Here is a 27,745-nt window from a genome sequence, read left to right as displayed (position 1 = left end):
TGGAGGACAGAGAGTTTTGGCCTTACCCAAGGGACACACTTGGCCCTTCCAGTAAAAAGAGGCCACTAATGGAAGCGGAGGCCCCTCGTCTCCACTCCTCAATTTTTATGCAGGCATATCCAGGCATTTATGGTAATCATAAAGCACGGGCAAATGGATGGCAGGTCGTCTCTGAGTGCGGAAAAAAACACTGACTAACGCGTTCTTTGTTGACAGCTGCAAATGCCGCCACCATCCTGTAAGTTCAGCTGCAGTAGGTGTCTGCAATAAAATTTTTGGTGAAGACACTGAAATGAGTTCCCCATCACAGCTCCATCCTACTTGCTATTTCAACATTTATGAACCTCTGGGATGGTTTATAAAAGTCTAGTGACGAATTGTGAAGAAGTTGCCAGCTAGCACTAGGGTCATTTCATGTCATTTCAACAAATGGCCCACGCACTTCAGTCTAAAATAATTCTAAGATTTTCAACAAATTGCTTGTGATTATATAATAGGTACACTATACATTTTTAGTTTGATCAGATGAATACTATTTGAGATATGGCCAATTTAGTGAGGGTGGTATGTTTCATTTTTTGCAGGTCCTTATTTTTTTTTTCCATTTTCAGCTTCAAATATCTCAGGAAATCCACCACAAAGGAAACTAAAATCTGGTATAGTAATACAGCTCCACCTACTCACTCATTAAACCACTTTGCATATGTCTCATTTCCCTGTAATTGTATCAGCTTTGAGCTATGAACATCGACTGTTCAAATCACTAATGATTAGTCACATATATGCATTGGTTCTTAGTTGACAGTCTCTTGAAATCTGAAAAGAATACTTTTTTGTTTTACTATTTTCATTGGCCCATAACTGCATGTGGAAATGTATATTTTGGACCACAACTTTAAAGCTATTTCATTAACACTTTTTTTTTTTCAATTTTGAGGGGCTGGCATTGGATGTACAGTATAGCAGATATGTTTTTATACTCTGAGGGAGTAGGTGGATTTGTTTTACTATACCAAATTTCCTATTTCCTATATGTGGTGTAGTTCCTGAGATATTGGAAGCTGAAAATGGAAGACGCACCAAAATCGATGCATACCCCCCTCACTTAACTCATTCATTGCCATTGACGTAAATATACGTCATTTCAAATCCAAACACTCACTGCTAATGCTTGTACTATGATGTAGAGTGACCAACTGGTGCCATGTAGGTGGCAGCAGCGCACCTTTGAATGAGAGATTAGCCATGATTATCATTATTGCTGAGAGGGAAAAGCCAGGGACGAGGTAGAAAATAGTGCTACGAGGAAAAATTGTGAAGTATCCAGCAACTCACACTCGAGCAGAGCATGTGTGGACCTAAGTATACTGTTGAGAGTGCCGCGATTATGAGAGAAAAAAATCAACAAACCGAAGTTGGGTGTGTGGAGACTGATGGGGGAGAGACTTATAGGAAGGACAAAATACGATAAGAAAATCATACAAGTCTGACCCAGATCGCAAAATAATAATAGCCCTTTAATAAAAAATTAGTTTCAATGTCACTGACAGGATCTTTCAGAAAAAGACTGTGTTCTCAGCTTTTTGCTCAGAAACTGGCAATTTATGTGAATCTACCTATATTCAACTGCTGATTACGGAAAAACAAAACAAACTAGAAACAATCTTTTTTTTTCCAGTGAAAGTAGATAGATTATTCTTTCAGAATCTGGTGTCAGATTTTATTGTCATAGTATAAAATATTCTGTGGGTCTTTAAAAATCTGGCTGGCAGTGAGTGGGGTAGCTTTTCTGAAACTGGCTGGCAGTGAATTAGTTAATTGGCAATATCTCAAAAAGTATTAATCTGATCAAACTAAAACAATTACAGTGTGCTTAATGAATCATTTCGCACCAATTGTTAAAAAAAAAAAAAAAACAACCAAAGTGCGTAGGATGTCCTGAAAATGTGTTCGAAATGACATGGAATGAACCACTAGGAAGGATTTTCTTTGGCGATCTTTGGTACACTTTAATAATATACATGTTTGTTTAAATGTGAATCCCACCATTTGTGTGTGATAATTCTCTTCCATGATTGTAATGCAGTGTGAAGCTGAATACCCTTCTTCTTCTTCTTAAGCTTAATAAGAGTGGACCTGCCTTAACCTCAAAAGATTAAAAGCAAGTGTAAGAAACACATAATAACAGCCTTAATATATATATATATATATATATATATATATATATATATATATATATATATATATATATATATATATATAAAGTCAAACTATTGCTGTGACATGATTACAACTGCCTCTTAAATTGTGCAGTGCACATTAACTTTCCTGAATGTGACAGTCAATGAAGCTGGAAGAAATGCTTTCAGTGCGTGGGAGAAGATTGTGCAACCCTTAAGGAGTTAATTATGGGCATAATTCTTAATTACGAAGAGTGAGAAATCACTTTAGGTCAAAATTAGATAAAAGACAGGAGCAATGATTTTAGAGTGCAAGGAGCATTACAATTAAAAAAAAAAAAAAAATGCCACTCCACAGTGAGCTGGTGTAATGCAATAGAAAAGCTGAGAGGGCGGGCTAAGAGGATCTATGGTCTAGACTTCCCTGTGGGTAGCCTGAAGAGTTACTATCAAAGTTACATCATTCATAGTCGACTGTCTTTTCAGGGAGAATGCATGAAAGTTTTTCATGAGTGGGCAAAACTTCTAAGAGGAAAACAGCCCTAGATACAGGAGATATTAAAGGGATCCTCCACAAGTTTGGCCTAAAATCTTTAAAAAGTACTTATTAGAAGATCTATGCCTAACGAAATGTATTATTATGCACTGTAGTCATTTACATTTACATATGATTGATGACATCACACGGCCTCATTTGCCTGTAAACATCCCATTGTTTTCTATTGGAGTGAAGTGTTCAGCCTGCTTTTCAGATCATTTATCAGCTTTTTTGGTCAAAATGCCCATTTGGGCTGCTTTTGGTTGCTCAAAAAAAAAAAACAGGAAAAGTTAAAAAAGCCAATGTAACCCTCTTTTGTTTACTGAAAGAGGATTAAATGTAGTTCACAAATCTGTGAAAGCAGGGGGCATCAGTTCCATCTCTGTGGCTTGGTAGTAGACAATAAAACAGAGAAGAAGAGCTCTCCTCGGGGACCTTTACACTCTCTGAAACAGTGTGCGGCTGACGCTCTGCTGGCTGAAGTTAGAGTAATCACGCACTGTCCTCAGGGTTTGTGTGTGTGTGAATATGGTGCTTAAGAATGCGTTTTGTTAGACATCCTGTAGATCTTCTAATAAGTATATTTAAAAGATTTTTGGCCAAACCTGTCAAAACAGTGAAGGATCCCTTTAAGTTTAAGGAAAATCAAGAATGTTCAGGCCTAACTTTGATGGTGTTCTGTTGGTGTCAGTGGCTTTTTTCCAGGGACTCTCTTTTCCTCTCATGACACATAACCTTATATGTGTATCTTTATAGCAAATACTGACCTTCTATCCACAATAGCCCTCAAGCCATCTAGTTGCAGCCCATTAGCTGAAGGCTGCTATGGGTCATAGCTACAGCTGAACTGCCCTTTCAATTATTAATTTTCATTCATTTTTTTAGTGATTTACTGTGAATACTTTGAATCACTGTTGAACCAACAAAAGAAGACCAACACAAGGTCTTATAACATTGATCAGCTGACACCTTTTTCAAAGTTCATAACACAAGTTCTATAGACCTCCGTTCTTAGCCTGAAAAGATTAAGAGCAGAGATAGAGGCAATATGAAACTGCTGTCTACTATCATACCATTATAAAATGTCTTACAAAACCAATCAATAATATCTACCACGTGGTATTCTAAAACGTTTTATTCCCAAGTGTTTGAATTTGAAATTTCACAGCTTCTTTTTTACCCTTTATTAGGACTTGCCGCCCAATGCCATTCTTTATAGTTAAGTTTCTCTTTATAACAGACCATAAGTGCTATTAAGTTCTATTACATATATTACAATTGCACTTTGGTAAAATCTCACATGCTTTCTTATATGCATACCTCAATAGTCCTATTTTATTTAAGGACTTCTGCTCTGCAAGCTACAAAGTCCAATAACTCTAATAGTCAGGAGGCATAAAAACTTCATACCTTATAAGAAAGGCATAGAAAATTAGAGCAGACCTTTATTTTGACATGCCCAAAAGACTGAAGATGGTAATAATGATGAAGTTTATTACATTAACCCTTAACTCACAGCAATAAGATTTTCCTGACCCTAATAAAAAAAAATTGTGTTCGCTAATATAAGTCTTATCCATCGCCACGGTAATCCCCTGGTGTGTTATTCATTGCTTACAGACTGTAAGATTAAGAAGCTCAGATGTGATAAGGCAGCAGAATAAATTCTCCTACTGGCAACCAACACAAAGACTAATTGGTACGGTTCCCTATAGAAGTACAAAGTGGTCATTGTTAAAGGGTACCTGTGGTGAATTTTAAATTCAAGCTCAATCAAATGATCTTATGTAATATTAGAGGTGTAGTCAGGAAATGTTCTATGAAACACGGTTAACCAACAGATACTTTGGCCGCCATTTTTTTCACCTCAGACGCTGATAGTAACGTCAGGCTGTTGCACTTTGCTGCGCCAGTACTCAAGCAGATTTTCCTCCTCTAAATTGCTCTAAATTTGATCCCAGAATTGTCCCCCTACAAGATCTAGTCACGTCTCGTGCTTCGATGCACAACAAGAGCATAACTCCAGAAGTGGCTCCAACACACATGCTTGTGTTGTCTGCAGTAATAAATAAAATAATATTGAAGGAAATGTGGTGAAAAGCACGACAAAAACCATAATACAGAGAAAAATCTGAGAAATCAGGTAGGAGCCGAAATCAACGACTTTTCATCACGCCCGGCCAAATATACTGTAGCTGCTCCCCATGGATTGTATTACATATGTATAAATTATTTAAAAAAAAAAAAAGGGAAGTTATCTAAAAGTGAAAATATTTTGTTTATTGGTAATGCATTAAACTCATTTATGTTATCTACATTTCCACAAAAGGTACCTTTTGAGACAGGAACTTCAAAGGCACCAGTGGTAAGATTAGCTTAAAGTATTTGTTCCTGCCAGAAATTGAAGAAGAGCCAGTTGGAATAGAAGAAAGACATATTTTGGTAACGCGCGGGCGGATTCCCACAAGAGGAAGTTTGCAGCCAATTCTGCAAAAGCATAATCATCCAGCTGCTGACCTAATTTCGGCTTATTAAATCATCTCTTTGCGATGGAACAAATTACAGAAAACCATGAGTAACAATGGAAAATTGGGTTCATTATTTGACTTTGTTTCAGAATCTATTTTCATGTTATATAGTTTCTCTCCTGGCAAGAGTGGAAGAATGTGGATCCTAAAAAAATGCTTATTATAATTTGAAAATGATAACTCTAGAATGAAGAACTAGTATCTATTGGGAAAATTGTAAGAAATCCTCTTCTATATACCAAATTATTATTTACACGTATAATAAATTCCCCACATTTGCAAGAAAACATCAAAACACGTCAGGTTGTAGAGTGAAACAGAACAAGGGAAAGAACATTTCATCCACTTTACAAACTCATAGCAGCCATCATATTTCCAACTATTAAGTAATACGAGGTTATTAGTGCCACAGTAACCACTAAACAAAAGGTACCAACATCCCACAACTACAGCTCAACAAGTCTCCACAGAAACGTAGATCTAAGAACGCTGAAATGTTCTGTGATTAAGAGTTGCGTGCTTTCAAAGAAGCTAGTTTCATGTCTGTAATGCCGCTAAGCAATGTGGCCTTAAAAGTCAATTAGTGTGTTACACTTTGACCGCGCTTTTCAACACATGTCGCACTGGGTCACACTGGAGTTTCCTCGTCTTTAACCGCCTGCACTTTTCCTCTCTTAACAAACCTACTGGAGTTAGCTCTCTTCAGCTCAATCTCTGAAGGGTTTATACATCCCAAGTTACGTCCGTTCAATCACACATTTGCTGAATTCTCTGCAATAACAAAGTTTGAGTTGGAGGGCACGCCTGAAGCCCTGTTGTTAAATCATTTTCTTATCAGCAAAACTCCAGGCACATGGTTGTGTACTGTAAACAGGGATGTTAAGCTCCGTATGCATGGACATGTAAATCACATGGATGCAACCATGCGTCATACAGACAGGAGGAGAGCTAGGACATTATTATCACACAGAAAATGAATGATAGAACCTATACTAACCTGCATGCATCTGTTCCAGTTTGACTGGAAAGAGAATGTTTAAAAAAAAAAAAAAAAGCCTGTGTGTAACTGTAGTAGGAAAGAGTCACTAAACCCCAAAACCGATATATTTGGGTATGAAATAGTTGTTGATTAATTCCAGTCCAACTCTTGACATTTTAGTCCAAGTGTTTCAATTTTGCATTTTTTGTTGTAAAAATGTAAGAGTGACTGACCTGTGTGGGTTGAAACCAAGATAATACAATCACATGAGAATTGTACTTTGTGACATTTTGGTGGCTTTTACATCACAAACCAACACTGTCAGCCCTGCCCCTCCTATAAAAACGAGCAAAACGTTGGTGTATTTTGTGGTAAAAATGTAAGAGTGACTGCCCTCTATGGAAGTGTTTATGAAATGGGGTACGCGATGGCACTACAGGGGGTACTTGAGAGAGAGAGTGGGAAAATAACAAATGAAAACATTTTTTATGGTTTATTTTTAGTTTAAGATGATAATCAGAAAAATGATGATGAAATGATCTTGATTAGAACATGAACTGAAACTGCAAGCGTCAGTCTTGATCCCACACCAGCTGCGAGATGATGATAAAAACAATAGAAATGAATCTATTCAGGAAGCACAAAATACTGTCTCATTCCATTTAATTACAAAATGTGATTCTTTAAAATGCTTGTTATGTTATCAGTCAATAATTTGATCATTATGCTCTATAGTTAATTTTTATAGTATTCTGAGCAAAATGTAGTAGTCGGACAAAAGGGGCTACTTGGATTCAGAAATCAGAGAAAGGGTGTATTTGAGTAAAAAGAGTTTGAGAACCACAGCTCTGTGGGTTGAACATGGCTTATACAATCATATTTTATTTTGCTATTGACTGACAATGGTGGTTTGTGATGTTTTGGTGGCTTCTTACGTCATGAATCACAACAGTTGGTGGTAAAAACTAGTATATGTGTGGACTTTGCAATCTGTGGCGAGTAGGTTGGATTTAGAGAATTGTAAATAATGAGGTATAGTGAGTATTGAGTAGGTAGTTAGCAGAGCATAGATTGTTCTTTGGTGATTTTATAGTATAGACTGGGCGTGTTTTAACTGCTCCAGGAGCCCCACCTAAAATCAAGGCATTTTTCGAATTTCCAGCCCAGATGCACATAAGCCAAAATCTCTTTGGATGCAACATAAAGCTGATTCTAGGGTCAAAAAAAGAACATGCTTAAAAACACTTACACTTTAATGCAAAGCACAAAAAAACTGCTTAACTACCATTTTCGTCAACTAAGAAAACACACTTATCAGACAGCCTTCCCTGGTTTTTTGTAACTTCTAACTTGTTTTTATGTTTCTGTTTTTTAAAAACCATTTCAATCTCTGACCTAAACTTGATATCTTATATTTTCTAATGAATAGGTGCCTTTGGAAAGCACTTTGTAACGTGTTTTGAAAAGTGCTGTAAAAATAAAGTTCATTGTTATCTACAAACGGTGAATTCCGTGCAAAAATAGAAAAAATCCATCCGTGCTATGGTTGCTAGCAGTAGAGTAAATGCATTCACGTTTCAGAGAAAAGACAGGAAGAAAAAAAAGATCTGCTGTAAAGCCATAAAATACAATTCATCAAGTGTGTAATCGCAATGACACATTGATGTAATCCATTTAAAACACTTTGGCTCAGGCCTAGGCTGCTTTGACATCCTCCGCAGGCTCGTGTCATCGTCTTCCTTTCAGATACGTTTCACTGACTGCCCACTATTAGCACAAATGCGTAAGCTGCCTTGCTGTCCACCTGCTCGGTCTGCCAGGCAGGTGGACAGCCCTGGGATGCATTACATGACTTGCAAGTGCATAAAAAAAAAAAAAAAATACACCAAAAGATAATAACCCGCTTGTCTCAGGCAGAGGTGAAGTGCAAACCTAGACAACGTCCACAGGTATGTAATCTGTCTCAAGAGGTACTCGCTCTGCTGGCACCCTCACTCTTCCACCATCCAAAGCTGGGAAGACCCACCCAACCCGACTAGGCAATGAGCTTAGAGTAATGGTGTCACCGGAGCACTGAATCTCATTGAGAGGTGCTTAAGCAAACATTATCTCACAGTGAACCCTTGTATCTGGAAGGGAAAGCTGGGCTGGGCTGAGTTATTATTACACAGCAAGTTTAATTCTTACAGGAGAGAAATAGTGGCGTAGTAGTTTAGTGTTGGCAGGCCAGAGGGTAAACTGGGTCTGTTCTGCATGTGCTATGCTGTTCTCTGGGCTAATTGAACTAATTACAACACTCAAGGGGACCAAATCAAACATCTCTTCAGCATTAAAGTGTGGATGATTAATCCGTATCCGTAAACTTTGCCCAGCACTGCATCCCACTAATACGGTTACTCATCGTTGGTTGAATTATACATTTGTTCACCTAAATTCTGCAAGGTTACGCCTCGGATAATATAAATAAACAAAAGGGTAGAGTTCATTTTGTAACTAAGAATTTTCTTAACAAGACAGAAACACATGTAAGCGAAAACTGTATCAAAATATTTTTTTTATATTTTCATCAACTAATAAGAACTAAAGCATAATTTCAGAATTAATGTGATCATGTGGCCTTAACGCATTGATCACATCAAATCTGTCTGTGTATATGTACAAATATTAATACCAACATACATAGTAATTAAATGTTTTTAAACATTTAGATAGCATGAAAAGATAATACGCAAGAAATACCCGGATGTATACTATATCGAGACATTTTTTAAGCATGCACGGTGGGCACACTAGTCATTCCACCACCCCATGATGCATTGCGAGCAGAATGTAAAATCATCCTGGGACAAAAGCATCTCTTCTCGTCTTCTATTAGTTTTTAACGCTTTTGTAAATAGGGCTCTTGTTTTGAAGTTAACCAGAAGTTTTGTCAGTAGCACAATGGCAGGTCTCCGAAAATCTCCGAAATGTCAGCATGAAATGCGTTTCAGCAAATTTTATGGATCAAATGATCACATGTTGATATTCTACTTGGTCACTTTCTCACTAAAAATGTTTTCAGAACTTTCAAAGGTGGCGAATCAACAAAGATATTTAGCCTCAAACTGGGAAACTTGGAAATATACTTCATTGGGCGTGGTCACCACCGTAATCATACTGATAGTATATAGTAGACAGTATATACTCATTGAGTGTGTAGCACGATTTCGAACACAGCCTATGACTAAAACTAAATCAAAAATTGCCGAAAACTTAAATGATCACATGTTCCGGCATTTTATTGTGATTATCATTTAATAAATATTTTATTTCATTTATTAAAACAAATAATGTTCAGCTAATGTGGCTGGTAACTGAAGAAAACTACTATCCCATTGTGGCTAATGTATGAAAAATATAATGTCACATCCTTGATGAATACAAGGGTATACTAATACTTTTATTTAAGTTTATCCCCCTACTTTCACTGAAGCTTTAAATCCCAAACTTAGTTTAATGTCCTTGAAACATTATCACGAGCGTGTCTCATATTCAGGTAAGCCGTAATGTGCCAGATCGCCTTAAATCATTCCACTTATCTCACAAGTAATAATGTGAGCGTTTTTTTCTTCCCCTCAGCATATCGCATTCCCCAAGTCAACAGTTCAATCTCACCTTCCTCGCCCACTTCTCTCGGAGCGTTGAACGCTGTAGTTTTTCTTTCCATCTCCTTTTTTTTTTTCCTGCCCACCCACCTTCATTCGTGGACCAACGAGATGGATCAGCTCGTTTCCTGTGCGCCTCCTCAGACAAGAAGATTGATTTGTCTACAGGACTCCTCTGACCTTTTGTATGATCCGATAAGGGACGCATGGCCCTAACCGAATTAGACAATCAAAGGAGAGGCACATTAGGGAGCAACACGAGGGTGTTTCCCTCAGCCTCGCAGCAGCATACCTCTGCTTTTTTAAAGACAACGGTATGATCTACTGTCCATCCTTTGCCAGCCTCTACCAAACCCCCAGGGGAAAATAGAAGATCTGTTTCCAAATTGCACTTTGCCTAAAGGCTCTTTCAGCTGAAAATTTAATTTTCACCTTACATTGATTTTCCACTACACCCAAACTCAACAGATACTAATGTTGTCTGTGCTCTATTTCTGTGCAGTGAAATAACAAAGGGAGCCTCTGCTGTGACATTGTCAAAGCACGCTGCATGGAATTGCCTTTCATGTTGTGTGTGAGGGTTGAAAATGTTGAGGATCCCTTTTCGGTGATTCAGTCTTTAGTGTAAGTTTTGTCATCCAAAATCTACTTTCACCTGTCCTGATTAAGGCAACTCAATCATTCAGTTTGGTTTTGGAATACTGACTTTTGTTTATTTAATCTACAACAGTGGTTCCCAAACAGGGGTACAGGAGCACATTACAGAAGGGTACTCGGAAATATTTAACAATTGTTTTGAAAAACAATTAGGAAATGTTCCTAGTTCCTTGTTAGGCTATTTTTGGGGCAAATTCACCACAAACTAACAGTACTATTAATATGTTAAGGTTTAATTTATTCAGACAACATTTTTCAGGAAGTTTACTTTGATCTTCTGACATGTTTCAACTGTCAACTACCAGTCTTCCTCAGAAGTGTCTGCTTATCGCTTTGATATGCTTGGATACAGTTTTGTTCATGACTTCCGAGTAATTCCAGCAAGTTCATTGTCTTCTTTTTGAATAATATGTTAATAGTACTATTGCTCAATAAAATACAATATTTTAGCATATGAAATTATGGAGAGGGTACTTAAGTGGAGGTACACATGATTTGGCAAAAATGCAAAGGGGGTACACGGGCCAAAAAAGATTGGGAACCACTGATCTACGACAAAATATACTTAATACTGCCATTTATACCTAATGTGCAATGGCCGCTTTTAGTTTTTGGCATTATTCTAAAGAATTGTTACCTCGTACGATTATTCACAACGATGATAACAAAGAGAAGAAGACGGCGATGCTACTTATCATTTAAATCTTGTCTTAGGCACAAACAGGATAATGACTTTTTTCATGTACATGATTTCACTTTTCTCTGCCTTGATGTACTCTTTCGCCTCCGCCAAGGTGGTAATATTTTCATTGGCGTTCACTGTATTTGTTTTTATCTTAGTAGGATTACATCATCAGTAGTTAATTTATTTTGAGAACATTTTAACCAATGATAGACCTCACGCTATGGAAGATTCCAAAATATGTTGCAGGTGACCTGTATCAATATACTGGTTCTGGATCAGTTTCAAAAATTGCAAAATTCCCCATTGCTCATCATTGGTGAAATTCCCAAAATTCATATATTGGTTTGGGAATTACTGATGTTTATGACACTTGATACAGAGTTTCATCCAAATCTGATCTGGATAGTGAATTTCACTGCGATTTTATGAAAAAAATGGGGGTCCCCGTAAAGTTCTTCCAAGCATTTAAAGTGTGAATGATCATGAATGATCCAGATAAGTGGAGATTTGGTGCTTGGAGGAGGTTTGTACCTTGCCTAGTTATCAGAAGTGGGTGAGTACATTGAGATCTAATCCTAAAGGCTTAATAATTCACAGGGGCTTTAAGCACATCTACAGTATATCTATTTGCAACACTTACATAATTAATGATGGATAATCGAGGAGGGCAAAAAGCTGTCATTAGAAATGCTGCATCATAAATGTCAGAACAGAACATGCTGGTGAGAAAAATAAACGAGGAAAAAGTGTGAACCACGGTTCCTATAAGATCTTCTTCAATTTGTTTTAGTTTTTTTTTTTTTTTTTTACTTTACCCGTTTTGACATTTTAAGAATCACTGGGGCATCAAGAAATCTCCCAGGCAGGTGACAAGCCTGACACTGGAAAGGATTGGACTGATCTCAGCCTTTCTTTTATTGGAGGCAGATGTGGAAAGAAGAAAAGGAATGAGAGTGGAGGAATGTGCTGGCTTCAAAGCAGGTCCATGGAGCCACTGGGCTAACAAAAGGCACAGACACCTGCATTGACTTGCATTGAAACAGGAGACGTGGTATCACGAGCTGTGATACATAACCAGTGAGAGGGGTTTGTGTGGAAAGGGAGGATGAAGCTGGGGGATAGATGCATTCACCCTGGCTGTCCTTCCCCTGCAGGCATGTCGGTACTCCTTGGTACTATTTGTTTTGTCATCCCAAACTGGCACAGGGCTTGAGAAGCCATGTTCTTACATAAACTCGGCATGGCTGTATACCGAGGAACTGATCCCACCCAAAACTCTCATTGTTATTCTCCAGTGATGCCGAGGGATCTGCCGACTAGTAACCACAGCCTAACGTACAGAAGGACTGAGTGGGCGGTGGAGGTGCTGTGTGTACAAATATATATTGTCGGGGCAAGGGTTCTCACTGTACAAAAGAGGAGTATACGTGAACATGTTTTCAAATCACTGTTCACGTTTACATGGGAGCTTTAATTCCCCTTTAATTCAGAAAACAAGTTAAATCCTCTTTAAATTGGCCTTGTAAACAATTAATTCTGAATGCAAATGTGATTCCAAATTAAGCTTAAATCCAAATTAGGTAGCTGGTTTATTCCGATTTTAATTCCGAATGAAATAATTCCTTTTTTTTGTAAACTTTCTGCGCATGCTCGGAAAGTTGCAATGTCATGCGGTTACAACATAATCCAAGATGGCCGCCCGGACTAGAGCCAAGACTATTTGTTTGATAAGATCCTTAAAAGACATGGATATAATGACAAGAGTGGATGGACGGAAACATAAACACGTGAACAATCACACAAAATGATTACAACCACACTTACATCGGCAAACTGAACAGGCTTCATTGGACGGGTGATACTAAAACCCGGAGACGGAGTAAATAGGCTGTAATATCACCAAGTTTATCATTTTACCAGTTCTTAGAGCTACTATCTTTACCAGGGAGCAAATATTTATTCCTGGTTATTGTTTTCCAGAGTTTTACTGGGCTTTATTTACCAGTGATTAGTTTCTATCTCTTTCTCCTGCTCAGTGAACCAAAGTGAAAGTGTGTTATTGTCGAGCTGCGGCTTCAAAACTACAATTAAAATAAAAGTGACACCAGTTCTCATGTGGTCTTCTATGCTGTAGCCAAATATAAAAGGTTTCTTGTATGTTTTTCCCCCGATAGATTTGAAATGTCATGCTCGCCCCCTGTCCAATCAGAACCCTTCCCAACCCCCAGACCTAAAGCGCAATTGAATAAAGCCAAATAAACCTGTTTTCCATGTAAACATGACAGAGAGCACTTTAATTCTGAATATCTTCATTCGTAATAATTAATTCCGAATTGAAAAAATCATGAAACCGTGGCCACTGCGACTAAAAGGTGTTGGATTTTTGAAACGCAGATTTATTCATTGATTGGAGGAAAGCTCCGGAGACCTCTATGGGCTTTTTTCTCAAAGACCATGTGTGATCAGAATCTGTAAAAAATAAGACTCCACAGGACAGAGTTGATTTGTCAAATAACATTTTCTCCTAATGGATTACTCCTCTATCAAGTGTGAGATTTCAATCAGGTTAAAATGAGGTTGAGGGGGCTGCACAATGTACAGTATAATTGACTCTACCCCATGTGTTCACACCTCTGCCTGTGTAGAGAATACGCCCTGTGGACTAAAAGCTCCAGAGCCTGTCAGGGATTTGATTTAAATGTCCATGATAGAGTTTGATCAAAAAGTGTCGACTCTTAGCTTGATCAAAGACTATCAGGCCTCTGAGTCGTCCAAAAATCTATGTTGTGCACTCTCCACCGCGTTGTTTACAGGGCAGAGCTGAGCAACATTCAATAAAATATGCATAAAGCATCAATAGCCCTATCTCTTTCGCTCATCTCCACCGGTAATGCTGAATAATTTTCCTATGATCTTAGTAAAAATCTGGGTCTGGAATTTCCTATTTACACTTGGTACAATTGAGAAACAAAATTTTTGGGATTTCTTTATTTGCTGTGGCTCGGCTTCCATTTTAAGTGCCATTAATAAATGATATGCTGTGGATACAAGCCTCACTGATCCTTCCACAATACTCAAACTATTTGAAATTCAATGTTGAGAATTGTTTAATCTTAAGAGACCTGAGGCAGCTTTCACTGAAGACCAAATGAAGACTTTTTTCTTTAACCCAAACTCTCCAACTTATTTGTGCTTCTCTTTTGAGTCAAAATAAGTCTTTGATGCCTATAATGGGGTTTAAAGCAAAACACGCTCACAGTGTCTTTCAAGTGACTTAGAAGTGTGAATTTAAAAAAAAAAAAAAACTATTATTGCCAATTTATTGCAGAGGATGACTGAGACTTGTGCATTTGCAGTAAAAACTAAAGGGTTTCATCAAATTGGAACATTTCCGCTCTTCTCTTCCTTTTCCCTCATTACCAAACTGCAAAAAGGACAGTAAGAGTGGACTTTTAAACAGTTTTTCAAATAGAAAAGCAAATGCGTTGGGAGGTACAGTTACACAACCAAAGAAAATGAGTGTTATCTTAGGGTCACAGGCAGCTGATCTGACTTAGGATACAAGAAACTGCTCCTAAACTTTACTTCCAGGTCTGCTACTTTTCCTTTTTCCAATCCAAACAGTTTGATTCTATTAACCCTTTCCCATGGTGGATGTCCCTTGGATAGTAACCGAGTAGCGCTAATTGATTTCTCTTGTTCTTCTCAGTTAGAGACAGCAGCATCGAGCTGTGCAGAGTACTCTGGCTCCAGCTTGCCGGCTTTATTCTTCTTCTTCTTTTTTTTTTAGTTTGCTTGAATTTCCTGGTAGATGATTATCCCAGTATTCAGTGAAGGTGGAAAACAGGGTTGGGGTCAATTATAATTAATTATTTACAGTTATGGCGTAATTATCATTGTAATTGTAATTTAAAAAAAACATGTTGTTATTGTAATCATAATTAAATTGCACTTTAGTTTAGATAATTGACTTTGTAATTATAATTGGCATGAAAAATCTATAAAATGTCAGTTATTTTTTAATTTAATTCAATTTAATTTAATTTAATTTAATTTAATTTAATGCAAAATCTGGCATGAATAACAAATTATATAACAGATTGATGTATTTATTCTTTTCATGAACATATAAACCAACACAGATTCCCAATGTACATCAAATATTATCACAGTCCAAATGAAACATTGGACAAAGGAGCAGTAAGAAGAATAAAATTAGTATATTTCTGCTCCTTAACTTAATCAATACATAATGGATGACCCCAGCAACCTTCCCCCATCAATCCACACAAGTTTCACTATTCTTTAATAATCTACAAATCATCCTAAAAGTCAACTTTCTAAAGCATATTGGCAGATTATTTTTTTTAGATAATATTTTTTAGTGTATTTTGATTTTAGACATGGGTCAAAACTGGCCCATTATCATAAGAGATGCTAACAGAAAGCTAACACATGAGGAAGGGTAAGTCTTGTGGCGTAATTTATTTAAGTCTCAGTAATTGTGATTAATTGCAATTTTACTTTAGTCATTGAGATCGTAACTGTTATTGACTTTCAGGGGCCAAAAAAATAATCATAATTTAATTGTAATTGGAAAAAATGCCGGTCACTGTAATCATGACTGAATTATGACTGAACATGGATAATTGAAAATGTAATTATTACTGAAAAATGTAATTGACCCCAACACTGGTGCAAAACGATGAAGAGCCAAATGATAGCATATAATGGAGATTAATAGAATGTAGGTCTACTCTGGCATGTTGTTATGAAATCTTACACCTATTGCTGTGATATCACAAATACCCAGTTTAATGTACTCAAAATGTATGACATCCCCCCAATGTGACTAATGAATATTCATATTTCACTATAACACAAATTTGCAGTTGGCAGCGTTGATGTAGTGGAGTGATTCCGTTTGATTGTTGTCAATGATATGTTCAGTTCACACGAGTGTACCTGGTTATTAGTTTAGGCAAGGCTTCTAACTCTGGGCTATACATCTAAAGCCTTTTCCTCTAGTACTCATCATCTGTCAGTGTCCATCCCGTCTGTGAGTTGCTGTCATGACAGCGCAGAGAGACTTTTTTTAGTTCAACTGCACAATATGGATGCTGGTGTTTTTTAGGCAATGACAAGACCACCAATGATTGGACAGAGAAAAGAAAGAAAGTGTCCACAATAGTCTTCTTGGCATAATGATTGTTGAAGTGTATGATAAATTTGGCTTTGAATGGATGGTAGTGAAACCAGATTCCAATAATAAAGAGGCCAATCTAAACTCAAATTGTACACTTAAGATGTTTTGAGGGTCGTGCTTTTATCTACAATGATAATCTATCACCTACCATTGCAGCATTGTGGTGACGCTGGTTTAAAACTCTTTGTGACACTCCTTGAATACAAATTCTTTACTATTTGACATCTGAATGCGTCTGTGGTGATGCACAATATTCACAACAGCTTTTTGTTTACTGTGAGGTCTCACACAAAATGGGAAGGAAATGTGTTCAAAATATATGATGGCATATACCTAACACCTTATTTGCTGGCAGGCATGTTGTACGGTGAAGTAATATGGCTGCTGCTGATGATTAGATGCATTGTGATGGGTATAATAACCTTCCAAAATAAACATTTTGTTGATTCCCCAAAATTAAGAGAAACATTATTGCTGGAAGGTGTGTTTTTATTTTGGTAGCTTGATTTTTTCTTCTACAGGTAAATAATTAGGATTGGGTGGTTAATGTAAGCTAATTGCACACTTTAGATTATTTGCTGGATACAAGACTTACCGTTTTGTTTTTTTCTATATCCTTGCACTGCAACCATTTAGAAATACAATTACTGTAAAAGTATTCCACTTATCAGGTTTCAATTTCCAAACTTATGTTATGTATTAGTATGATTTGGTTTACTTTGAATTCTTTTTGAATATACAAACATATTTATTTAGCATTTCAACAATGCACAATGTAAAATAAAATAAAAATAAAATACATTGTTTAACTTGACCCCATACTCGTGTACATTAAGTAATAATGTGCAGACCTATAACTAACTGGATAGTCAAATTAAATATGATCTCTCCAAAAAACACAGTGTATTTAAGTTGTTTGCAGCGTCTCTGCTTCATCACTCTTCTCAAACATGAGCTGCAGCAGTAAACCCTGCAAGCACTCTGACCTCCTTCTGCACTGTGCACATCTCCGTATCCATCAAAGTTCAAGTACAGTCGTGATGAAGTGCAAAGGATCCAAATAGATCACAGTGAAACGAGTGCTGACAGACTCTAAAGCCTAATTTATGTTTCTGACACATAGTTAAAGAGTTTTTTTGGAGGCGGGCGTCAGGCTACGCCGTAGGGGTCTGCAAAGACGTGACACAGAAACATACAATAAATCGCAATTGAGAGAGTATTTTACATTGTTTTTACTCTGTGCTCTGTCTCAACCTCTACTTAGAAGAGGCCTTAGTGCTCAGAGATACTGAAACACTGCAGACACGTTGACCTGTAGGCTGCCCTCGGTTTTTGCTGTGTCATCACATTCTATTTTGGCTGGGTTGTTTCGGAGAAAAAAGTGTTTTCAGTGGCCGTTAGTGCCAATTGCGTCACGTCACACAGCGACTGAAAGACTTCCGATAATTTTGAAATCTCTTTAGTCTAAGACTAGGGCTGGGCGATATATCGAGATTCAAGATATATCGAGTTTTATATTTTGGTGGCAGAAAATTTCAATATCGCCTCTGTCGATATATATATATATATATATATTAATTTTGTTTGTTTTTTTGCCTATTTTGTTTTAAAATACTTGTTTTAGGAGAAAAAGCCAAAAGTGGCACGTTTTCCAACTTTGTGTTAATAAATGTGCCTGTATGACATTTTGCATCAGCAAATTTTATCTCTTTCTGGTCAGACTTCATTTGAATTAAAATTATCGAGATTTATATTGTTTATCGCCATTTTAAGAAAAAAAATATTGAGGTTTTGGTCCATATCGCCCAGCATCTAAGACTGTGAAAACCGTTAAGTGGAAACCTAGCCTTAGTTGATGATTTGATGACTAGTTTTGGACACACAGCCTTTCTTAAAATTGCCAGTTCTAGACATTATCTAATGTTCAAGCATTCACACTATAAATCCATTCTATATGACAAAACCTGACCAGTTTGTCATTCACTTTATGACCACTGTGCTCATGATTTCTACAGTTTTATGAACACTCAACTTTCACTCCAGTATTAGCAATGAGATGTCTTGATTAAAATTTGACCAGATTAAAACTGGGGAAATAAACAACTCAGAATTAGATGACGTGAGCCGTCAGCAGTGGTTCACCTTCCTGCTGGAGCACATATATCAGCCCAAATAGCATCAACGTCTCCTGTGGTAAGCAAAAGTTGTTGTTTAACAGCTTAATGAGTGTCTGATTTATGTCTGGAGCTATGTGCCTGATAAATAAACAACAGAGGTGCGGTGGTTTCATCTCAGTGAGCGTTTTCTAATCAAGAAAAGACATCACATTTAAGGCTCTGTGTGTGTGTATCCTCATCTTTGTGCTGTTCTGAAAGTAAATTATATTTCTCATTCAGGGCTTGAGGACACACAGTGTGTTTATGAGACAGCTGATTGGTTAAAAATGCATCTGCTGCTTTTTAGAATCTCTAAGATTTCCTTCCTGTGTGAGAGAATTCAAAGTTACCAAGGAAAGGTGTGACGTGCAAGTTTACGTACATGTTTTTTTTGGAGGGGGGGGATTACTTCAGTGCAAGGGTGGGCAACTCTATCTCAGCAGGTGCCACAAAATTGTGATTGTATCTGTTTTGTCAGATTTTAATAATTTTGTGTTGTTTTTTTTTTTTTTTTTATTGTGGTTTTGTTATTTTTCTGTTCTTGTTGTATTTTTCTGAATTTTTGTTGTAGATTTGTTTTGGGGGTTTTGATATTTTGTCAGTTTTTTGGTCATTTTGTGGGTTTTTGTTATTTGTTGTGTTCTTGTTGTAATTTTGTCTATTTTCCTGTCATTTTTTGTAATTTTTTTAACAGTTGGTGTGTCTTTTGAGCTATTCTGTTGTGTGTTATGGTTTTGTCGTCATTTTTGTTTGTTTAAAGATGCAGTCCACGACTCTCAGATCCCTCTCTCCCCGCTGCTCTCTTGCCCTGCCTCAAAACTTTCCAAAGTCCCTCCCTCAGAGGAGCTAACAAGCTAACGTTAGCCCGACAGCAACATCACAGTAATATAACATGCTCTGTTAAAAGCATATTACTGCAGCACTTCTCTATCTCTGTGTGCACACACCTCAGCAACAGCAGCAACAACACAGTGTCACTTGCAGCAGTTCACAAGGAGGCTGCTGCGCGCAAACTAACAACACATGCAAAAAAAAAAGTCATTTTGTAAGAGTTGCAGACTGCACCTTTAAGTCTCTTTGAATTTTTTTTGAATTTTTTGTGTTTTTCTTGCTGATTTGTGTGTTTTGGAAGTTATTTTGTGTATTTTGTTGGGATTCATATCCCTTCCAACTTTTTGAATTAAAATTTTTGGGGAATTGCTCTTGGGGTCACAAGAAATTAGACTGAGCCAGTTGCCCATGTCTGCTTTAATGGTTGGACTGCTGATGTTGAACAGGCACAATGTAAACTGCATTTGTTTATTCCGACTTTTGATAGATCGAGTCTGAGGTAGGAACTGTGAGCAGCTCGCTTGGCAAACAGATGAGGAACTTTGGCAATGACAGCGTCAGCTAGCACAAAATGAAGCCTAGCTGCCTCATCCGTGAGCATCGAGCTGTCGATGGATAAATAAAACATTTGCCAGAACAAGGGGACGGTCAGTGTGACAGCAATATCACTCTTTCTCCTTTGCTTTCAAGGGAGCGAGCCGAAACAATTCTATTATCCGATAAATCAAAACTTCCTGAAACGGTGAATGCCAGGTGTATCTAATTATCTGACAGTAGAGCCTCATTATAAAACAGCCCATGGGAGAAAGACTCATGCGTTTGCCAAGCCTTGGAGCGCAATCAAGGTATTCCAACAGAATAAACACCCTGCCTTTCCATAGATGTGCTGTTTACCTCTTTTGTGTGTGCAAACTTGGCAATATTTGCACTGCCCCTCACATTGTGCATGATTTGACTTTATTTGGAGCCAATGAATGTTCATGGACAGATCCTGTGTTGCAACGTTTGAATATCTGTGTAGCGCACGAGAGAGAAGTGAAAAAAAGGCCATAAATTTATTAGCAGCTGTTATGACAGCCCCTTGCCATCACAGCCATGCCCCAATTATGTCACCTGGATGAAGTTTATAAACCGTAATTACAGCTTACTCGTGATGCTCTCCTGGGAGGTGCGGTAAGCAGAAGAAAAGTGGGCGTGTTGTCAACACGCTCACACTACAGCTGCTGCTGATGTGAAGCCATAATTAATGAGAGAAGGGGGGGGAAAAAAAGGAGGGATTTGCAGCTCTCGCTTTGCCACTTCTGGATGTGGCTCTCAGGGTCAGTGTGGAGGAGCTGGCAGCAGGCGAGACTGTCTCCACAGTTTAGAGCATCTACCTGGAGCTAAAATCCCATCGTACAGTGATTGATGCAGGCCATTGGTGAATAGTTTTAGGGGGGATCACTCACGGAGAAGATGAAGGAAAATTGCAGGATGTGGCCGGTTTATAGAGCAGTAAGCACTGCAAGGGCGGGGGAAAGGCAAGGGGACATTCTTACTTGGGAGTAATCCCACAAAGCTTTGCAGCAAATTCACTGGCTTACATTGAATGATTCAAATCTCGTTTCATGCTCTAAAACGACTTTATCAAGAGAGATGCCTGGAATCAGATAGATAGATAGATAGATAGATAGATAGATAGATAGATAGATAGAATTCACTCTTCCAACACAAAGAAACATGATATTGAAACGTATTTCAAATCTAATAGGTTTAAACTCGTGGCCTGCAGACCACATCAAGCCCGTCCAAGCAACTAAATCAGCTCAGAAACGTAAAACCGAGGGAATGTGCCGCAAAACAAATTTGAGTTCAGATATGTGACCTAATGCTTTGCACCTTTAAGGACCGATATCTGATATGCCAATATCATCCAACGCTATAATTCTGATATTCATCAATACCGATATATACATGTACCCCTCCCCCCCACATCTAGGACTGAGCGATATGGACCAAAACTCATATCTCTATATTTTTTCCCAAAATGGCGATATACAATATAAATCTCGTTAATTTTAACTGTCTTTAATTGAATTGCCTGCACAGGCACATTTACTAATAAACAGCTGCACAATAATGTGCCACTTTTGGCCTACTTTCAGTTGGATGCTCCATTGGATGTATTCCACAAATCAACCTCATCAATGCAAAGTAAGAAAACTTATTCAACTTTAGTAATGGAAAAAGTGCAAAATTTGTATTCAATATGTTGCCTCAAACAAGATCGTTGAAAAAAACGATACCAATGTAGACCGACACTACATTTTAGGGCTATTATCGACCAATAACATCAGTGGGCCAATAATATTGCTGATCTCTATTGAAGATCATTGTGATTTGTCACTAGCATTGATTCAGATTTCCCAAATTCAATTTGATTAACAAGGGACCGATTCGATTGGCGATTCAATTCCATTTTCGAACCGGTTATTGTTTTTATAGTCACAGTACCAGTTTTACTTGAAAATGGAAGAGGTTCTCCAAGAACTAATCCTGTAAATGGTAGAAAACTCACTTTAACTTGATGCAGTATTTAAAATATTAATGTTTACATTAAGAAATGAGCCCACAGCAGTGCATTACACATGGTAGGAAAGACATACAGTATTTGTGGGCCATACAATGGAAAATTGATTTATCTATTTATTTATTTTTTAATTCCACCCTATGGATTTGACACCTCGTCATAAAACGTGCATGTCCAAAGTGTGTCACAAAGCAAACTATCGTTCTCAAAGGTGTTCCTATTCAGAAAACCATCCATTCAGCAAACCTTGCCCTACGTACTTCCTCATATATAGCTTCTTTTTTTTTTTTTTTCCACACATATGAAACAGCAGCCTCTCCCTTGTTGCCGCCTCATGACTGGCAGACCATAATGCTATTAAATCTCCTTGATAGTCATGCCCACTTAGACCACTGTCACTCCACTCAAGCTGGGGTCGAAACATCTTTCCGGCTGTGCAAGGCTGGCCGTGCCCTCATTTGCAATGGTTTTGCTACAAAACACTAAGGCACACAAACTTTTCACTTCATTATCTTGCCTCCAAGTGGCTTTTTCCCCATTTGTTTTTTTATTCCTCCTCCCCATCCCATCCCATGCAGCAGAGTATGACTGCAATTTACGGGTAATTGGCTATATATGAATCACTTGTCAGTAGTACTCTGACAAACACAGTTAAACACAGAGCAATGGGGTGGGGGGTTTGGGGGTAGATCCAAATATAGAAAGCACCAATGAAGAGAGGGATATAAAAAAAATAAAAAAATTTAAAAAAAACATGGCCATATGCTCGCACTGTATTTTGCATGATCAACTGTCAATCAACCAGCGAGCTGGCATCAAAGCCTGTCAGAGAGCCAATGGGCACACATACTGCAACAAACTGAAACCAAACTTCTTACAGCAAGTCCCACTTAGCATACATTATAGCTCCAGTGCGTGCGTTTGTGTGTGTGTGTGTGCGTGCGTGTGAGAGAGGGAGAGAAGTAGAGAAAGCATCTTCCCCATGCAGCTCAGACACTTGATGAGCAATGGATGGACGATGTATTTCAAAACTCTGCATATATTTCGTTACCACATGGAGTAAAAAAAAAAAAAAAAAAAAAAGAAGAAAAAAAACAGCAGCGCGCAAAAATGCGCACCCGCACATACAGCACATCAATATGAGACACGCAACTTGTATCGGACTCCTAGTCTACTACAGTGCACACTTTAATCCTGCACGACGTTCAGCTGCAATACGCAGACTATGAAGGTATAGAAGGAAAAAGTAGTACAGTACTCACTATTCATCCAGGCGGATGAGCGCATCGCCCCAATGACTGTATAGGTAGAAAAAGGAGAAAAATAAATGAAGGGTTGCATGTGTTTTTATATATATATTTGCAGTCGGACTAAAAAAAAAAATAAAAAAAAAAAAAAAAAAGCTCTTTATTTGACATCCAAATGTATCCACTCACCGGGGCTGTCCGGTTAAATCCCAGGGAAAATTCCAGAGGAGTCCCTTCCTTTCTTCTCTCTTAAGTCAGAAAACAGCAATGCCTTTTTTTTTTTTCCTTTCTTATTCCAAAAACCAACACGGGACACTGGCGGAAACTGCAAGACAGAAAAGAGCAAAAAGAAAATCCAAATTCCATTAGAGCCAGGAGTGTCAACCTCTCAACAATCACAATCACCACCCAAAAAAAAAACAAAAAACCAAAAAAAAAAGAGTTGACATAACATCTGTGAAGAACAGCAGACACGAAGAGAACCAAAAAACACAAAAACAAACAAATGGTCTTTATAAATAGGCGGAATGGACGGCATGTACCTGCTCTCTTTATCACTGTCGGTAAAGACAATGGGAGCAGGCAATAAGACGGCGCGAAACTGAGCGAGAATGTCGGGATTCACGCGCGCACGCTCACGTGGACGACTGGAATAGAAGAGAGGGAGCAGAGCAGAGCAGAGCATTCAGGATGCTGAGAGCTCAGAGCTGAACTGCGCACTGTGGCCGCTTGATGGCCAACCAGTGGACCAGCAGCTCCAGCAGCATCACAGGTGAAGACAATACCGCTGATTACGTGGATGTTAGTCCCATTATGGCACGTGTCGAATATCGCATGATTGCTATGCAATGTTAAACAGCTAATTAAAAAAAAACAACTCAAAATTCTTACAAAATCCTTCAATGTTCATCAAATGATGACATATTCCCTTCATTAAACGGAAATTGGTCACAAAATGGAGGAAATTTAAAGTTAAGATCCTGTTGCAACTGATATCTATCACTAATTATTGGGCGGTTTCTTACATGTTTTGTATTTTATGTATGCATAGAAGTGCAAACGAGGGCATAATAATGTTGAAATGACTCATTTTCCAGCCTTAAATCTGTGGCCCACTTCAGATCAAACTGCTCCGTATTTGGCCCCTGAACTAAAATGAGTTCAAAATGTGGAAATCATGTATAGTGCGCCAGTACCCTTGAACAGTGTTCATTTTAACAGCAATTTTTGATTGAGTTTTACTTTTTTGACTGAAATACATTGAACTTTTATTCAAAATGTTGTCATAAGTACTATTTCAGTTATAGTCTACTTTTAGTCAACTAAATGGCATTAGTCGACATAGTCGGCTAAATTACAGGATAAGAGTTCATCTATTTTTTAAATAGTGAATTACCATTTATCAATCTTATTTGGTTTGTACATATAGGGTGTGTTCGAAAACGCATCCATACTACTCATACTAAGTCTGACATCAAAATGAGTATGCAGTGCATTCACATTAGATAGTATGAAAAGATTGAGTACGCGAGAAATATACGATACGATATTGGAACATTTTTTAAGTGTGCAGGTTGGGCACACTAGTCGTACTCAACCGCCCCATGATGCATTGCGGGCGGAATGTCAAATCATCCTGGGACAAGCTTCAAGCTAAAAATCAAACATCGTCTTTTCAAAACAAAAGCATCTCTTTGTGTCTTCTATTTGTTTTTAACTGGGCTCTTGTTTTGAAGTTCCCTGGAAGTTTTGTCAGTAGCTCAATGTTGGGAATATGAATATATAAATGTTTTTTGATATGTTTTTTGTTAGAAAAATAAAATAAAATGTTTAATTAGTCATAGTCTTTATTATTGTCGCTTAAAAGAATGTGTTTGACTAAAAAAGATGAATACTCGTGAAGTGCCATAATTTCATAATAAGCGATAAAGATTTTGGATTACATTAGGATATCTAAAGAAAGAGTTGGCTTATAGCCTTTACTTCATGCATGCGTTGCAAGTACGGTAATAGCCTCTAGTTTTCTCTCTTTGCTGACTCACCATTTTGTCTTCCTTTGAAGTAATTCTGATTGATGCCCATCACTTCAAACTGGGAAAACCTCACAAACGCTCCAGTTTTGAAGGTCCCCCTCATCATTTAGGACAATATAATTACTTGCTACCTAATAAAGTCAGTGGTCATTATGTTTTGGTAGGTTTTTTTTTTTTACACTTCCACATACTAGATGAGAAGTTTCTGTGAGGTCAAACTTATGGCAAGCCGAATGCTTTGGTAATAACACTGTCAAGCCTTAGTGAGACAAGAATATGTGTAAATAATGCTATTAAAATGAATCTCTGTGTTTCAGTGGAACGTTAAAGCCCACTGACTTGCTGCCAGACTGTCGCTTGACCCAGACAGCTGCTGTAAGGGCTCTTAGTGACGCCTTTAGTGTTCCTATAATTACGACGACTATATGCAGGGAAGAAAAACAGGCATTTCTGTCTGCAGGTCATTTGTATGTGCAACACAGACATGTTTTTGAACGTTTCTGCGAGGTGGATTATGTTTCAGGAAGGGTGTTCAAAAGAATTTTCATCCATTTTTGCCGACAAAACTGGGTCAGCTTCAGAAGCCAGTTATGTATGAGAATCCAAGCTGACTTTGAGGTCTGTCGTCTGTAGATAAACATAGCTGTAACTCTCGCCCCGGTCTGCAACAGTTTGGCTTTCAAGCTCTTGTGTGGTGGAGTATTCCTTTTAAAATTATTAATATATGTGTATATATATATATATATATATATATATATATATATATATATATATATATATATATATATATATATATATATATATATATATATATATCAGGGATGTTGAAGTTTTTTTTTGTTGTTTTTTTTTTTTGACAAGAACGGAACTGTTGAATACAAAGAACTTAAAACACATGACTGGTAGAGTTACCAACTAAATACATCTGGGTTATTTAAAAACAAATATCTGCTCTAAAGCTACATCATAGGTTTTAAAATATAGTCATGTAATTGACTACTTACAAATGCGTATTTATTCAAATAAACCTACATTGTGTAGTGATAGTGAATCTTGTTTATTATCTGTGGATTCTACGGAGCCCCAAGATGTGCCAAAAAAAAAAAAAATATATATATATATATAATAATTGTTGCTATGAATAACTAATTTGAAAAACTACATAGTGGCCACGAAATAAGTGTACCATGCACACAAAATCGTAATTCGTGAATTATCAATGGCTGATCTGTTGGCCGATTGGTTAATGCAGTGGACGTACAATAATTTTTGTCCTTTGACGCAGGATCGATACCCTGTTGAAGTGACTTAAAGCGTTTCTGATTTCTTAACGACACATTCGGGGACACTTTACTTGAAGTCTTATGCATAAGGCTGACACTACGCTGTCATTATTATGACATGACATCTGCCATTAGCATGATTAAGGTGTCATGAAGGTTGTCATTCAGTGTTTTTTATTCCATTGTTATTCCATAGCTTACTAAAAAAATACCCTACCTAACCCCTAAACCCATTAGTTTCCTCCACCTAACCCAAACAATGCCAACATAGCTCTAAAGGTGTCATAGCGAACAACACTTAATGACATTCTTCATGACACCTTGTTCATGCTAACGACAGATAATGACGGCGTAATGTCAGCCTTATGTATAATACTTTTATTGTTTCATTACAATATACAGATTATAAATTGCAAAAAATACAATAAGAACACATAGGGCTGACAACGAAGAAGTCCAATGTTATGCATGTGACGGATCCGTACACACAGAGCTGCATACACACTCAAATATTAACACTTTTAACGCTTGTACAATATAAATAAAAACAACACAACATCAATGAGGGCAGCTGCAGTACTTAGCCACGCTAGCCATAATTAGTCATATTTTAATATGACTAATTATTAGTATTTTGTGCACTCATTATACTTGTTTTGTGGCCCAAAAACTATTATTTGGTGGCCTTGAAATAGTGTTTTGTGTACACGTTACAGCTAATTCATGTCCAAAATGTCCAAATGTCTTTTAATTTTTATATTGAACTCATATAATGTTACAAAGCGGAAAAGGTTTCCAAAATGTAAATTTTGGTAGCATTTTGTGCAACCACAATTAACTCGTAGATACAATTTAGCATGCTTAGCATACAAGTCTGGCAGCAGATGGGAAAAGTATGTGATATATAGTTTAGAAGTACAAGATTTATCTAATAGTCAAATATTACTATTACCACTATCTGGTTTTTCATAATAAAAACATTATTTATGGTGAAAAATGCCTTGATATTTTTATATTTCATATATCATGGATAAATCGGTGTTTTCCGAAGCTAAGATTTTTCCCATGTTTAAAGGGAAACAATGCATCACAGCATCCATGATCTGGACTAAGGTAATATAACCTTTGTATCCATCATCCACGGTTGCCCTATCCATGTGAAAGACTTGCATTACAAAAGTGTCTTTGACCTTTACTTTAATGGGCTGT

At 37.4% G+C, this 27,745-nt stretch overlaps 1 protein-coding gene across 49 annotated transcripts in view; it reads right to left on the bottom strand.

Annotated features, from left to right (window-relative positions):
• Positions 1–23,921, bottom strand: part of LOC114480326 (receptor-type tyrosine-protein phosphatase delta) — a 486,676-nt gene extending 462,755 nt beyond the window's left edge. For 43 of the 49 annotated variants that reach the window (XM_028474351.1, XM_028474374.1, XM_028474368.1 and 40 more), the window contains exons 1-3: positions 23,763–23,921; positions 23,410–23,545; positions 23,236–23,271 (exon numbers count right to left, since the gene is read on the bottom strand). The gene's annotated coding sequence lies outside the window, so the exon portion shown is untranslated. The remainder of the gene's footprint in view (positions 1–23,235; positions 23,272–23,409; positions 23,546–23,762) is intronic. The other 6 variants (XM_028474389.1, XM_028474388.1, XM_028474390.1 and 3 more) reach the window with 1 other exon arrangement.
• Between the last annotated feature and the right edge of the window lie 3,824 nt (positions 23,922–27,745).

The sequence above is a fragment of the Gouania willdenowi genome, chromosome 18 (assembly GCF_900634775.1).
Source record: "Gouania willdenowi chromosome 18, fGouWil2.1, whole genome shotgun sequence".
NCBI classification, from domain to species: Eukaryota; Metazoa; Chordata; class Actinopteri; order Blenniiformes; family Gobiesocidae; genus Gouania; species Gouania willdenowi.
This window is presented reverse-complemented; position numbering and strand designations above follow the sequence as displayed.